General features: G+C 40.9%; 1 protein-coding gene across 2 annotated transcripts in view; it reads left to right on the top strand.

The window, feature by feature from the left end:
• The window catches only part of sno (strawberry notch), a 468,152-nt gene that overhangs the window by 304,708 nt on the left and 148,823 nt on the right, over positions 1-14,621 (top strand). The gene's annotated exons all lie outside the window — the stretch shown is intronic.

The following is a 14,621-nucleotide window of genomic DNA, read 5'->3' as shown; positions in this document are numbered from 1 at the left end:
ATTATTAGTGAAAGAGAAGAGAGAGGCATTTGGACGATTTTTGCAGGGAAAAAATGCAATTGAGTGGGAGATGTATAAAAGAGACAGGAGGTCAAGAGAAAGGTGCAAGAGGTAAAAAAGAGGGCAAATGAGAGTTGGGGTGAGAGAGTATCATTAAATTTTAAGGAGAATAAAAAGATGTTTTGGAAGGAGGTAAATAAAGTGCGTAAGACAGGGGAGCAAATGGGAACTTCAGTGAAGGGCGCAAATGGGGAGGTGATAACAAGTAGTGGTGATGGAAGAAGGAGATGGAGTGAGTATTTTGAAGGTTTGTTGAATGTGTTTGATGATAGAGTGGCAGATATAGGGTGTTTTGGTCGAGGTGGTGTGGAAAGTGAGAGGGTTAGGGAAAATGATTTGGTAAACAGAGAAGAGGTAGTAAAAGCTTTGCAGAAGATGAAAGCCGGCAAGGCAGCAGGTTTGGATGGTATTGCAGTGGAATCTATTAAAAAAGGGGGTGACTGTATTGTTGACTGGTTGGTAAGGTTATTTAATGTATGTATGACTCATGTGAGTGGATCTGGCAGCGGATGGAACCATGGAAGCGGAAGTGAATCTTAGGGTGGGGAGGGGCGAAAATTCTGGGAGCCTTGAAGAATGTGTGGAAGTCGAGAACATTACCTCAGAAAGCAAAAATGGGTATGTTTGAAAGAATAGTGGTTCCAACAATGTTGTATGGTTGCGAGGTGTGGGCTATGGATAGAGTTGTGCACAGGAGGATGGATGTGCTGGAAATGAGATGTTTGAGGACAATGTGTGGTGTGAGGTGGTTTGATCGAGTAAGTAGCGTAAGGGTAAGAGAGATGTGTGGAAATAAAAAGAGCGTGGTTGAGAGAGCAGAAGAGGGTGTTTTGAAATGGTTTGGGCACATGGAGAGAATGAGTGAGGAAAGATTGACCAAGAGGATATATGTGTCGGAGGTGGAGGGAACGAAGAGAAGTGGGAGACCAAATTGGAGGTGGAAAGATGGAGTGAAAAAGATTTTGTGTGATCGGGGCCTGAACATGCAGGAGGGTGAAAGGAGGGCAAGGAATAGAGTGAATTGGATCGATGTGGTATACCGAGGTTGACGTGCTGTCAGTGGATTGAATCAGGGCATGTGAAGCGTCTGGGGTAAACCATGGAAAGCTGTGTAGGTATGTATATTTGCGTGTGTGGACGTATGTATATACATGTGTATGGGGGTGGGTTGGGCCATTTCTTTCGTCTGTTTCCTTGCGCTACCTCGCAAACGCGGGAGACAGCGACAAAGCAAAAAAAAAAAAAAAAAATTAATTGATAGACACAGAAGAGATACTGTTAGAAGTGAATGTATTGAGAGGGGCAGCTTTTGAGATGTCTGATCATCTTTTGGTAAAGTTAAGGTACCCATTTTATCAACCATCCTCTAGGGGTGGATAAACAGCTGGGTTGACTGTGGACCGACTGCTGCAGCCAGGATTTGAACCTATGTGCTCGACCCTGAGCGGCCCATGAATGCGTCACGGTCAGAGATTGACTGTTAGATAGGGCAAAAGGTATTTATGATGAAAATGGGAGAGGGATGATTGTTTGCGACCTGCTGTAAATGTAAAGATATTGCTGAAGATATTTGACAAGGAACAGCCTCGTTTGCTCCCATCCACTCTAACTGCTGTGAATCATGCACTGAAATTAGAGTCCCTATTCACATCCAAGCCATACAGAATGTTGTGATTTCCTTTGATCACCTATAACATGCTGGTTTAACTCACTGACAGCATATCACCCCTTGTATATGACATCACTTCAGTTTACTCTTATCCATGCATGCTTCTCAATGTCTTGATTTTTCTGTTACTGATAACGCATTGCCTCATTCACTCCATCCACTTCCTTTTCAGTCTCTCCTCCTTTATGTCCTCTACACCTGAGATATGCATCCTTCTCGTCAGTCTTGCTGCTTATTGTCTTGAGCCTTACTTGTGTGTTCTGTACAGTCCTTATCACATCAGTTTATGTTTTTTTTTAGGATCTTATTATTATTTCTTGTGCAGTTGTGCCTTTTCATTTTCAGTACTTATGACTTTCACTCCTCATTTCTATTTTCATGTATATCATGCAGATCTCAATTACTTTTCATGAAGATATTTGACTTTATCTCATTTACGGCACACTAGATAGATTCTGGTAAATTCCCTATTTTTTATTGTTTGTGGATGATGGGACAAACTTATTTCTTAATCTTTTCCAGTGCGGCAAGCTGCTCAGCGAGCAGCCAAGAGAAGATACCGTGAGACACACACCGATAATGACGAGGACTCCGATTTTGAAATGTCAGGTATAGCCCTTTGTGTGTGTGTTTTTTTTTTTTTTTACCAGATTATTCTTGCTTTTGCTAAACATCCTTTAAAGTTGAATGATATAATGTTTGAAAGTGGAGAATCAATTGGAAATGCTAAATTCTGTTGCAGTTGAGGGAATAATTGGGTGTTCAGTGTTGTAAATGGAAATGGTGAAGTGCTTGTAGATTTATGTGCTGAAAAAGGACTGGTGATTGGGAATACCTGGTTTAAAAAGCGAGATATACATAAGTATACGTATGTAAGAAGGAGAGATGGCCAGAGAGCGTTATTGGATTACGTGTTAATTGACAGGCGCATGAAAGAGAGACTTTTGGATGTTAATGTGCTGAGAGGTGCAACTGGAGGGATGTCTGATCATTATCTTGTGGAGGCTAAGGTGAAGATTTGTATGGGTTTTCAGAAAAGAAGAGTGAATGTTGGGGTGAAGAGGGTGGTGAGAGTAAGTGAGCTTGGGAAAGAGACTTGTGTGAGGAAGTACCAGGAGAGACTGAGTACAGAATGGAAAAAGGTGAGAACAATGGAAGTAAGGGGAGTGGGGGAGGAATGGGATGTATTTAGGGAATCAGTGATGGATTGCGCAAAAGATGCTTGTGGCATGAGAAGCATGGGAGGTGGGTTGATTAGAAAGGGTAGTGAGTGGTGGGATGAAGTAAGATTATTAGTGAAAGAGAAGAGAGAGGCATTTGGACGATTTTTGCAGGGAAAAAATGCAATTGAGTGGGAGATGTATAAAAGAGACAGGAGGTCAAGAGAAAGGTGCAAGAGGTAAAAAAGAGGGCAAATGAGAGTTGGGGTGAGAGAGTATCATTAAATTTTAAGGAGAATAAAAAGATGTTTTGGAAGGAGGTAAATAAAGTGCGTAAGACAGGGGAGCAAATGGGAACTTCAGTGAAGGGCGCAAATGGGGAGGTGATAACAAGTAGTGGTGATGGAAGAAGGAGATGGAGTGAGTATTTTGAAGGTTTGTTGAATGTGTTTGATGATAGAGTGGCAGATATAGGGTGTTTTGGTCGAGGTGGTGTGGAAAGTGAGAGGGTTAGGGAAAATGATTTGGTAAACAGAGAAGAGGTAGTAAAAGCTTTGCAGAAGATGAAAGCCGGCAAGGCAGCAGGTTTGGATGGTATTGCAGTGGAATCTATTAAAAAAGGGGGTGACTGTATTGTTGACTGGTTGGTAAGGTTATTTAATGTATGTATGACTCATGGTGAGGTGCCTGACAGCGACAGCGACAAAGAAAAAAAAAAAAAAGATGTTCTGGAAGGAGGTAAATAAAGTGCGTAAGATGAGGGAATCAATGGGAACTTCAGTGAAAGTGGCTAATGGGGAGGTGATAACAAGTAATGGTGATGTGAGAAGAAGATGGAGTGAGTATTTTGAAGGTTTGTTGAATCTCTATCGACTCTATTATATGCCACATACAAATCCATTTGCTTTTCTAGGTATATCTCACATACATTCTTCAAAGCAAACACCTGATCCACACATCCTCTACCACTTCTGAAACCACACTGCTCTTCCCCAATCTGATGCTCTGTACATGCCTTCACCCTCTCAATCAATACCCTCCCATATAATTTACCAGGAATACTCAACAAACTTATACCTCTATAATTTGAGCACTCACTTTTATCCCTTTTGCCTTTGTACAATGGTACTATGCAAGCATTCCGCCAATCCTCAGGTACCACACCATGAGTCATACATACATGAAATAATCTTACCAACCAGTCAACAATACGTAGTCACCCCCTTTTTTAGTAAATTCCACTGCAAAAACATCCAAAGCCGCTGCCTTGCCGGCTTTCATCTTCCGCAAAGCTTTTACTACCTCTTCTCTGTTTACCAAATCATTTTCCCTAACCCTCTCACTTTGCACACCACTTCGACCAAAACACCCTATATCTGCCACCCTATCATCAAACATACTCAACAAACCTTCAAAATACTCACTCCATCTGGTATACCATTTTGTTCCAATTCCTTGCACACCTTTCACCCTCCTGGATGTTCAGGTCCTGATCGCTCAATATCTTTTTCACTCCATCCTTCCACCTTCAGTTTGGTCTCCCACTTCTCCTTCTTCCCTCCACCTCTGACACATATATCCTCTTTGTCAATCTTTCCTCGCTCATTCTCTCCATATGTCCAAACCATTTCAACACACCCTCTTCTGCTCTCTCAACCACACTCTTTATTACAGTACATCTCTCATACCCTTTCATTACTTACTCGATCTAACTACCTCACACCACATATCTTCCTCAAACATTTCATTTCCAACACCTTTACCCTGCTCCGTACAACCCAATCTATAGCCCATGGCTCGCAACCATGTAACTGTTGGAAATATTATTCCTTCAAACATACCCATTTTTGTTCTCCGAGTTAGTGTTCTCTCCTTCCACATCTTCTTTGCTCCCAGAACCTTCAACCCCTCCCCCACTGTGTGACTCATTTCCATTTCCATGGTTCCATCCACTGCTAAGTCCACTTCCAAATATCTGAAATGCTTTATTTCCTCTAATTTTTCTCCATTCATTCTTACATCCCAATTAACTTGTTCCTCAACTCTACTGAACTTAATAACCATGCTCTTATTCTCATTTACTCTCAACTTTCTCATTTCACACACTTTCCAAACTCAGTCACCAACTTCTGCAGTTTCTCACATGAGTCAGCCACCAGAGTTGTATCATCAGCAAACAGCAACTAATCCCTCTCTCCTCTCTCCTTCTTGTACACATGCCTTACATCCTTGGTAGAAACTTTTCGCTGCTTCTAGCAACTTACCTCGCACACCATGTACTCAAGACCTTCCACAAAGCATCTCTATCAACCCTATCATAGGCCTTCTCCAGATCCATAAATGCTACATACAAATCCTTCTGTTTTTCTATATGTATATATCTCTCACATTCTTCAAAGGAAACACCTGATCCACACATCCTCTTCCACTTATGAAACCACACTCCTCTTCCCCAATCTGATGCTCTGTACATAACTTTACCCTCTCAGTCAATCCCCTCCTATATGATTTCCTAGGAACATTTAGCAAACTTATTCCTGTGTAGTTTTAACACTCACCTTTATCCCCTTTGCCTTTGTACAGTGGCACTTTGCATGCATTCTGCCAATCCTCAGGGATTTCACCATGGTCCATGCATACATTGAATATCCTTACCAAACAATCAAAAACACAGTCACCCCCCTTTTTTAATAAATTCCACTGTAATACCATCCAAACCTGCTGCCTTGCTGGTTTTCATCTTCTGCAAAGCTTTCACTACCTCTTCTCTGTTTACCAAACCATTTTCTCTGATCTTACTTCGCACATCACCCTGACCAAAACACCCAGTATCTGACACTCTGTAATCAAACTCATATCTTTATGTTGAAGGCTCCAGTCATGGACAAAAGTCCACATCAAAGCTGGGCCTTAATTGAAATATAAAGAGAATTATGAAATGGAAAAAGAAAGGACAAGGGAAAGTATTTACAAATTTTTGAGAAAGTGAAAAACCTGTCCTTTGAAATGTGCTAGGTCATAGTCATCGGGAAAGACATGAGAGGGTAGAGAATTACAGAGGTTCAACGTGTAGGGAAAGGAGGTATCAAAATGGCCCATCCTAGAGTTGCTGATGGCCACACAATAATCATATGCAGCAGCTTGCTGAGTATTGCATGGTCTAGCTAGTGGTGTGGGCACACATGCAGCCAGCTCTTGGAAGCAAAAACCAAAGTAATGCCTATAGAAGAGGGGAAATGACCAACATTGTGGCATAGGGCATGGGGATCAAGTTTGGAAGTTAGTCTAGGACAGTTTATATGGTGTAACACTTTCAACTCAACTCTATCAAGTAAGGATGCAGTGCTAGAACCACCTTAAATGTGAGAGGAGTACTCTGTACAAGGACAAATCAATCCTTTGTATAAACAGAGCAGCTGTTCAGAAGAGAAGTTTCGACATCTAAACAGGACAACCAGTTCTTAGAGGCAGACTTAGTTATTCCTGTAATGTGGGGTTTCCAAGAAGGAGTGGATGTTCCAGCAATGCCAAGTACGTTAATTGAGCTTAGAGGTGGAATTACAGAACTGTTAAAGGAGAGATGAGAGTTGAGGAGTTTTCGATAGAGAGATGGGTAGAAACTGGGTCTTAGAGGCATTAAACTTAACAAGATTGTATTTACTCCACTGAGATATCCTGTCCAAGTCAGAGTTTATTGAGGAAGCTGTTAAGATGAGATGCAGAATGAGTGAGAGAGGAGGGGGCAGAATTGAAGGATGTGGATGAATACAGTGTTGAGTCATCAGCATATGAATGCATTGGATTATTTATGGAGGAGAGGAAATCATTGAAAATAAGGAGAAAAAGTGTAGGGGACAGGATGAAACCTTGAGGGGACATTGCTTTTGATGGAGAAAAAGGGGAATGCTTATCCATCAGCCACCACAGAGATAGATCGGCCAGAGAGGAAGCAAGATATGAAGGAGCAAAGTGAGGGAGGGAAGCCAAAAGATGGGAGCTTAGAGATGAGACCTTGATGCCATACCCTGTCAGAAGCCTTAGTTATATCAAGGACAACTGCACTTGACTCCCTAAAATCTTTCAGGGATGATGACCAGACATTAGTCTAAATATAACCAGTGGATTTCACTTTATGGAAGCCATACTGGTTATCAGAGAGAAGACTGATTTTTGAGGTATCTAAGGATATAGGAGTTAAGGAGGGATTCAAAGATTTTGGAAGTGGTAGATGTCAAAGCAATAGGACTATAGTTAGGGGGGTGTCAGAACGGTCAGTTTTTAAACAGAAACGGAACAGATGAGCAAGCACAGGTGCAGGTTCAGACACACTTTAATTACACAGGGATGGATGCCATCAGGACCATAATCCTTGCTTGTGTCCAGAGAAAGAAGTGCTTTTCAGACATTCTGAAAAGAGATTATGGGAAGGGACATAGGATTAGTAAGAGTAGCATCAGGGGGTGAAAGAATGATAGAGTCATCCAAGGTGGAGTTAGGGGAAACGAGAACCAAAGAGAGTTGCTTTGGCTACAGGAGAGACAGCTGTAGCACCATCAGAGCAGAAAAGGTAGAGTGACAGAAGTTGTTCGAGATGCCCTTAGCTGAAGACCAGGAAGATCTGTTAGTGGATGACAAGGAGAGGTTATCATGCCTCCTTTGAATAAAGGAACACTTTGCCTCATGGATAACGTGCTTGCAGCAAGTACGGACAGTGATAAAAGCTGACTGGGAGCCAGAGGAAGGAGACTTTTTCCAAGCCTGATATGCCTGATCCCTTGCGTGAATGGCCTGACAACAGGAACGGTTGAACCATGGATTGGATAAAGAGGTCGTCTTGGAGGAAGAGGGGATGAATGCAATGATTACCCTTGCTATTCATTTGGCAGAGACAGAAGCATCGCCACATAAGATACAGTATTGAAATAATTTTGTTTTATTGGTTTAATTCTGCAAAGATCATATCATTGTATGCTTTTAATAGTATAACAGTGCACAGCATGAGTACATGGGGATGTATTTTTTTCTAAATTATCTTACAGACAAGCTTTACATGCTAAAAAAAAGAATTTGAATTCACTGTTACTTACCTAGCCACATGTACTAACCAGTAGAATAATGATGAAAAATTGAAAAGTAATTGTGAAAACTAAATAGAGTGAACAATTTTGGAAATTTTTTCAATTGCTCTGTTTCTTTGAGTTTATCGGCCGTAATATTACTTTATCAAAATTCCGATTTTACCAATAGAAAGCCCATTAATATCCTTTTTTTATGAAATTTATTGTGCTTGTTCTTTGTTGGCAAAAACATGAGTTGATTGAATAGAAAACTGTTGAAAACTAGAATGCAACTCTTCACATTGCCAGAATTTTTTTTCTTTACTTTTTTGTTTTTTTCTGCTTTTTTGTGAATGCACAACCAATTTTACATTGAATTTAGGTGGTTTCATATGAAAGAATTAATTGGTATTTGAGAAATCTAACCAGAGAAAAAATTACAGCAGGATTCTTTTGTGTCAGGTCATAAGTAACCCTGTGCATCATTAGTAAGTCATTCATAAGAGTGTTTACGATTTTTTCTTATGACAAAAAAGTGCTTTATCACTGGACATCATCCACTTTTAAAGCATATCAGCGCCTTTAATTTTCATAAAGACTGATTAATTTCCTATGTCTCTGGCAAAACTAGTAGATCTTGGGTTCTTACTTTAGGAAGGTCGAAATATCATTTCAAAGATGAAACCTTCAGTAATCAACTGCACCCTCAACTGCAGGAGGAGAAGTATGTAAGGAAGTGCCATGTTTGTATTTATTAAATCCAGATGTATAGACAGACAAACTTTGTGCATTCATATGTATGTTAGAAACTTGTGCATGTTGATATATGTTCACAATAGAAATGTGCAGGAGGGTGAAAGGCGTGCACAAGATAGAATGAATTGAAACGATGTTGTATAATGGGGTCGACGTTCTGTCAGTGGACTGAACCAAAGCATGTGAAGGGTCTGGGTTAAACCATGGAAATGTCTTTGGGGCTTGGTTGTGGATAGGGAACTGTGGTTTCAGTGCATTACACATGACAGCTAGAGAGTGGATGTGAGCAGATATGACTTTTTTTTTGTGTCTGTCCCAGGAGCTACTTTGCTAACACAGGCAATCAGTTATAAAAAAGAATAGCACACATTTATTGATATCTTAATATTTCTTGAGAAACAGGTAGTATGTTTGAGGAAAGGAATAGCAATGAGGAAGAATGATTTGTGAATGTTTTATGGATAAAGTCATGGCTTGGTGCGAGGGCAGATGCTAAAGAAGAGGGTTGCACAGTTGCTAAAGTAGGAGTTATGGGAATGTATGAAAGTGTAAAGAAGTGAGCTCCAAACTGATGTGGGTTAGAATGATAGTGGATTGCAAGAGATGGATGATTATTAGTGCTTATGCATCTGGCCATGAGAAAAAGTTTTAAGAGCAGCTGAGTGAGTGTTGCAGCAAGGAGCAGCTGAGTGAGTGTGGCAGCAAATGTCATGCAGGTGTTTGGGTATTAGGGATGGGTTATTTGTACAAGAGTGAGTGTTGTGGCAGTTGAGTGTATATATTGGGGACATGGTGTTTTCACTGAGGTGAAAAGGAATGATGAACAGCTTATAGAATCATTTACTGAAAAGGACTGGTGATTGGGAATACCTGGAATAAAAAGAGGAACATATACAACTGTATGTGGATGCGTAGGAAAGATGGTCAGAGGGCATTATTGGATACATACTTATTGATAGGCATGCAGAAGAGAGGCTCTTGGATGTGACTATGTTCAGAGGGGCAGCTGGTGGGATGTCATTACCAGGTAGAGGCAAGGGTGAAGTTTTGTAAAGGTTTTTGAAAATGATATGAGTGAGAAGAGGGTGGCAGCCTGGCACATTTCAAAAGGCAGGTTATTCGCTTTCTCCAAATTCGTAAATACCTTCCTGTGTGTCTTGTTTATCCCTTTCATAATCCTTTTCATATTTCAGTTAAGGCTCAGCCTTGATGTAGACTTTTATCTGTGACTGGAGCCTGTTATGAAAAAAAGTGAGCTTGGAAAAGAGACATGTGTGAAGAGATACCAGGAGAAATTGGGGTGTAAGGCATGTGTATAAGTAGGAAGAGAGGAGAGTGAATGATTTCAGGTGAAGGTTGCTCTGCAGCAGGGATGTGTGATGTCACAGTGGTTGTTTAATTTGTTTATGGATGAAGTGGTGAGGGAGGTAAATGTGAGAGTCTTGAGAGAGGGGCAAGTTTACAGTCTGTGGGGGATGAGAGGGCATGGAAAGTGAGTCAGTTGTTGTTTGCTGATGGTACAACACTGGTTGCAGATTCAAGTGAGAAATGCAGAAGTTAGAGACTGAGTTTGGAAGAGTGTGTGAAAAGAAAGTTGAGAGTGAATATGAATAAAAGCAAGGTTATTATTATTAGTATAGGTTCAGCAGGATTGAGGAATGGGTTAGTTGAGGTGTAAGTTTGAATGGAGAAAAAAATGGAGGAAGTGAATTTTTTTAGCTATCTAGGAGTGGATATGGCAGCAAATGGAACCATGGAAGCAGAAATGAGTCATAGGGTGGAAGACCACTGAAGAATGTGCGGAAAGAGAATGTAATCTGGGAGGGCTTTTGAAATAGGGTATATTTGAAGGAATAGTAGTTCCAGCAATACTATATGGATGCAAGGCATGGGCTATTGAAGGGGCTGTTCTTAGGAGGGTGGATGTGCTGTAAATGAAGCGTTTGAGGACAGTGAGGTGGTTTGATCGAGTAAGTAATGAAAGGGAAAGAGAGATGTGTGGTAATAAAAAGTGTAGTTGAGAGAGCAGAAGAGGGTGTTTGGACTTATGGAGAGAATGAGTAAGGAAAGGTTGGCGAAGAGGATATATCCGTGAAAAGTGGAGGGAACAAGGAGAATGGGAGACCAAATTGGTGATGGAAGGAAGGAGTTAAAAAAAGGTTTTGAGTGATTAAGGCCTGAACATGCTGGATATAGAGTGACTTGGAACAATGTTGTGTATGGTGTTTGATGTGATGTCATTGGACTGAACCAGGGCATATGAAGCTTCCACAGTAAACCATGGAAAGGTATGTCAGGCTTTTTTGTGATGGGGAGCTGTGTTATCAGTACATTGCATATTGCCTTGATCCTAAACTTAGTCCAGTAGGGTCCAAAGGGTCCTTTAGAGGCTGAAGTCTGATACATAGAATTCCATTAGATTGGGGATTGCTTTATGTTGAGATAATTTCTACTGGAAGTGGAAATGAGTCATGGGGTGGGGAGGGGGCGAAGGTTGTGGGAGCGATGAAGAATGTGTGGAAGGAGAGAACGCTATCTTGGAGAACAAAAATGGGTAAGTTTGAAGGAAGAGTAGTTCTAACAATGTTATATGGTTGCAAGGCATGGGCTATATATAAAGTTGTGTGGAGGAGGGTGGATGTGTTGGAAATGAGGTGCTTGAGGACAGTATGTTATGTGATTGGTGAAAGGGTAAGAGAGATGTGTGGAAATAAAAGGAGTGTGGTTGAGAGAGCAGAAGAGTGTGTTTTGAAATGGTTTGGACATATGGAGAGAATGAGTGAGGAAAGATTGACAAAGAGGATATATGTGTCAGAGGTGAATGGAACAAGAAGCAGGAGTCCAAATTGGAGGATGAAGGATAGAGTGAAAATGATTTTGAGTGATTGGGACTTGAACATACAGGAGGGTGGGGGGCATGCAAGGAATAGAATGTTGGAATGATGTGAAGTACTGGGGTCAGTGTGCTGTCAACGCACTGAACCAGGGCATGTGAAGCGTCTGGGGTAAACCATGGAAAGGTCTGTGGGGCCTGGATGTGGATAGGGAGCTGTGGTTTCAGTGCATTACACATGACATCTAGAGACTGAGTGCGAACGAATGTGGCCTCTTTGTCTGCTTTCTTGGCGCTTCCCCGCTGAATGGGGGATAGTGATGCTATTTCCTGTCTGGCGGGGTAGTGACAGGAATGGATGAAGACAAGCGAGTATGGATATGTACATGTGTATATATGTATATGTCTGTGTATGTGTATGTATATGTTGATGTGTATATTGCATGTATCTGCATTTATGTATATATGTCTATGAGTGGATGGGCTATTCTTCGTCTGCTTCCTAGCGCTACCTTGCTGATGCGGAAAATAGCGATTAAGTATAATAAAATAGAAATAGAAATTTCTGCTGGAACCTTTACTGTGTAAATGTTTACAATATTATCAATTTGCGATGTAGTTTTTGGCCTCACCCTGTTTTTCTTTTATGCATTTTTCATAAAAGATTGCTATATAATACTGTAACTGCTACATAATTATTGTAACACCTATATTATTACAAAAGGATTTTATTGAGGTAATTACTATCAGCATAACATAAATGCTTATGGTATTTATTACCTTATGATGCTGTTTTTGGTCTTTTTTTATATGTAAATTTTTCAAAATTGATTGTTTTGTGATGCTATACAGCAAATAATAAATCTTTTACCATGACTCATGGTGAGGTGCCTGAGGATTGGCGGAATGCGTGCATAGTGCCATTGTGCAAAGGCAAAGGGGATAAGAGTGAGTGCTCAAATTACAGAGGTATAAGTTTGTTGAGTATTCCTGGCAAATTGTATGGGAGGGTATTGATTGAGAGGGTGAAGGCATGTACAGAGCATCAGATTGGGGAAGAGCAGTGTGGTTTCAGAAGTGGTAGAGGATGTGTGGATCAAGTGTTTGCTTTGAAGAATGTATGTGAGAAATACTTAGAAAAGCAAATGGATTTGTATGTAGCATTTATGGATCTGGAGAAGGCATATGATAGAGTTGATAGAGATGCTCTGTGGAAGGTATTAAGAATATATGGTGTGGGAGGCAAGTTGTTAGAAGCAGTGAAAAGTTTTTATCGAGGATGTAAGGCATGTGTACGTGTAGGAAGAGAGGAAAGTGATTGGTTCTCAGTGAATGTAGGTTTGCGGCAGGGGTGTGTGATGTCTCCATGGTTGTTTAATTTGTTTATGGATGGGGTTGTTAGGGAGGTGAATGCAAGAGTTTTGGAAAGAGGGGCAAGGATGAAGTCTGTTGGGGATGAGAGAGCTTGGGAAGTGAGTCAGTTGTTGTTCGCTGATGATACAGCGCTGGTGGCTGATTCATGTGAGAAACTGTAGAAGCTGGTGACTGAGTTTGGTAAAGTGTGTGAAAGAAGAAAGTTAAGAGTAAATGTGAATAAGAGCAAGGTTATTAGGTACAGTAGGGTTGAGGGTCAAGTCATTTGGGAGGTGAGTTTGAATGGAGAAAAACTGGAGGAAGTGAAGTGTTTTAGATATCTGGGAGTGGATCTGTCAGCGGATGGAAACATGGAAGCGGAAGTGGATCATAGGGTGGGGGAGGGGGCGAAAATTCTGGGAGCCTTGAAGAATGTGTGGAATTCGAGAACATTATCTCGGAAAGCAAAAATGGGTATGTTTGAAGGAATAGTGGTTCCAATAATGTTGTATGGTTGCGAGGCATGGACTATGGATAGAGTTGTGCGCAGGAGGATGGATGTGCTGGAAATGAGATGTTTGAGGACAATGTGTGGTGTGAGGTGGTTTGATCGAGTAAGTAACGTAAGGGTAAGAGAGATGTGTGGAAATAAAAAGAGCGTGGTTGAGAGAGCAGAAGAGGGTGTTTTGAAATGGTTTGGTCACATGGAGAGAATGAGTGAGGAAAGATTGACCGAGAGGATATATGTGTCGGAGGTGGAGGGAACGAGGAGAAGAGGGAGACCAAATTGGAGGTGGAAAGATGGAGTGAAAAAGATTTTGTGTGATCGGGGCCTGAACATGCAGGAGGGTGAAAGGAGGGCAAGGAATAGAGTGAATTGGAGTGATGTGGTATACCGGGGTTGACGTGCTGTCAGTGGATTGAATCAAGGCATGTGAAGCGTCTGGGGTAAACCATGGAAAGCTGTGTGTGTGGACGTATGTATATACATGTATATGGGGGTGGGTTGGGCCATTTCTTTCGTCTGTTTCCTTGCGCTACCTCGCAAACGCGGAGACCGGCAAAAAAAAAAAAAAAAATAAAAAAAAAACAATGATATCAAAGAAAAGGGGGAGACTGAAATTGGGATCGAAGGATGTAGTAAAGATTTTGAACGCTTGGAGCCTGAAAATGGAGGAGTGTGAAAGGTATGCACAGGATAGAATGAATTAGAGCACTGTTGTCTGCAGACATGACGTGTTGCCATTGGAATGAACAAGGGCATGTGAAACAGCTAGGGGAAACCACAGATACATCTGTAGGTTTGGTTGTGGATTGGAAGTTGTGGTATCAGTACATTACACATGACATTATAGAATAGATATGTGTAATTGAAGCCTTTTCTTTATTTGTTCCTGATGCTACCTCATTAATGTGGGAAAAGGCTTAGAATGAAAGAAATAAAGAAATATGTTAAGATGGACTGTAATACAATTGAACAACCATAGCATGGAGTATGGAATCTTAGTGGTACTGCTGAGGTTGGAATCATAATGGCTGTAATGAACCAGGGATCCACTGTTGACTGTGCATTATAGTTAATTCACATTTGTCAGTATATTTGTAGTTTTGCAGTCATAAGATCTTTTTTCTGTATTCTCATTTTCTGAACTACATTTTCACATATGGTACTTATATTTTGATTGATTTGTTAGGGATAAAAGTATCAGTTGAAGATGCATTTTAGGAATCCA

The sequence above is a fragment of the Panulirus ornatus genome, chromosome 58 (assembly GCF_036320965.1).
Source record: "Panulirus ornatus isolate Po-2019 chromosome 58, ASM3632096v1, whole genome shotgun sequence".
NCBI classification, from domain to species: domain Eukaryota; kingdom Metazoa; phylum Arthropoda; class Malacostraca; order Decapoda; family Palinuridae; genus Panulirus; species Panulirus ornatus.
Note: the sequence above shows the minus strand (reverse complement) of the source record. Positions and strands in the feature narration are given on the sequence as shown.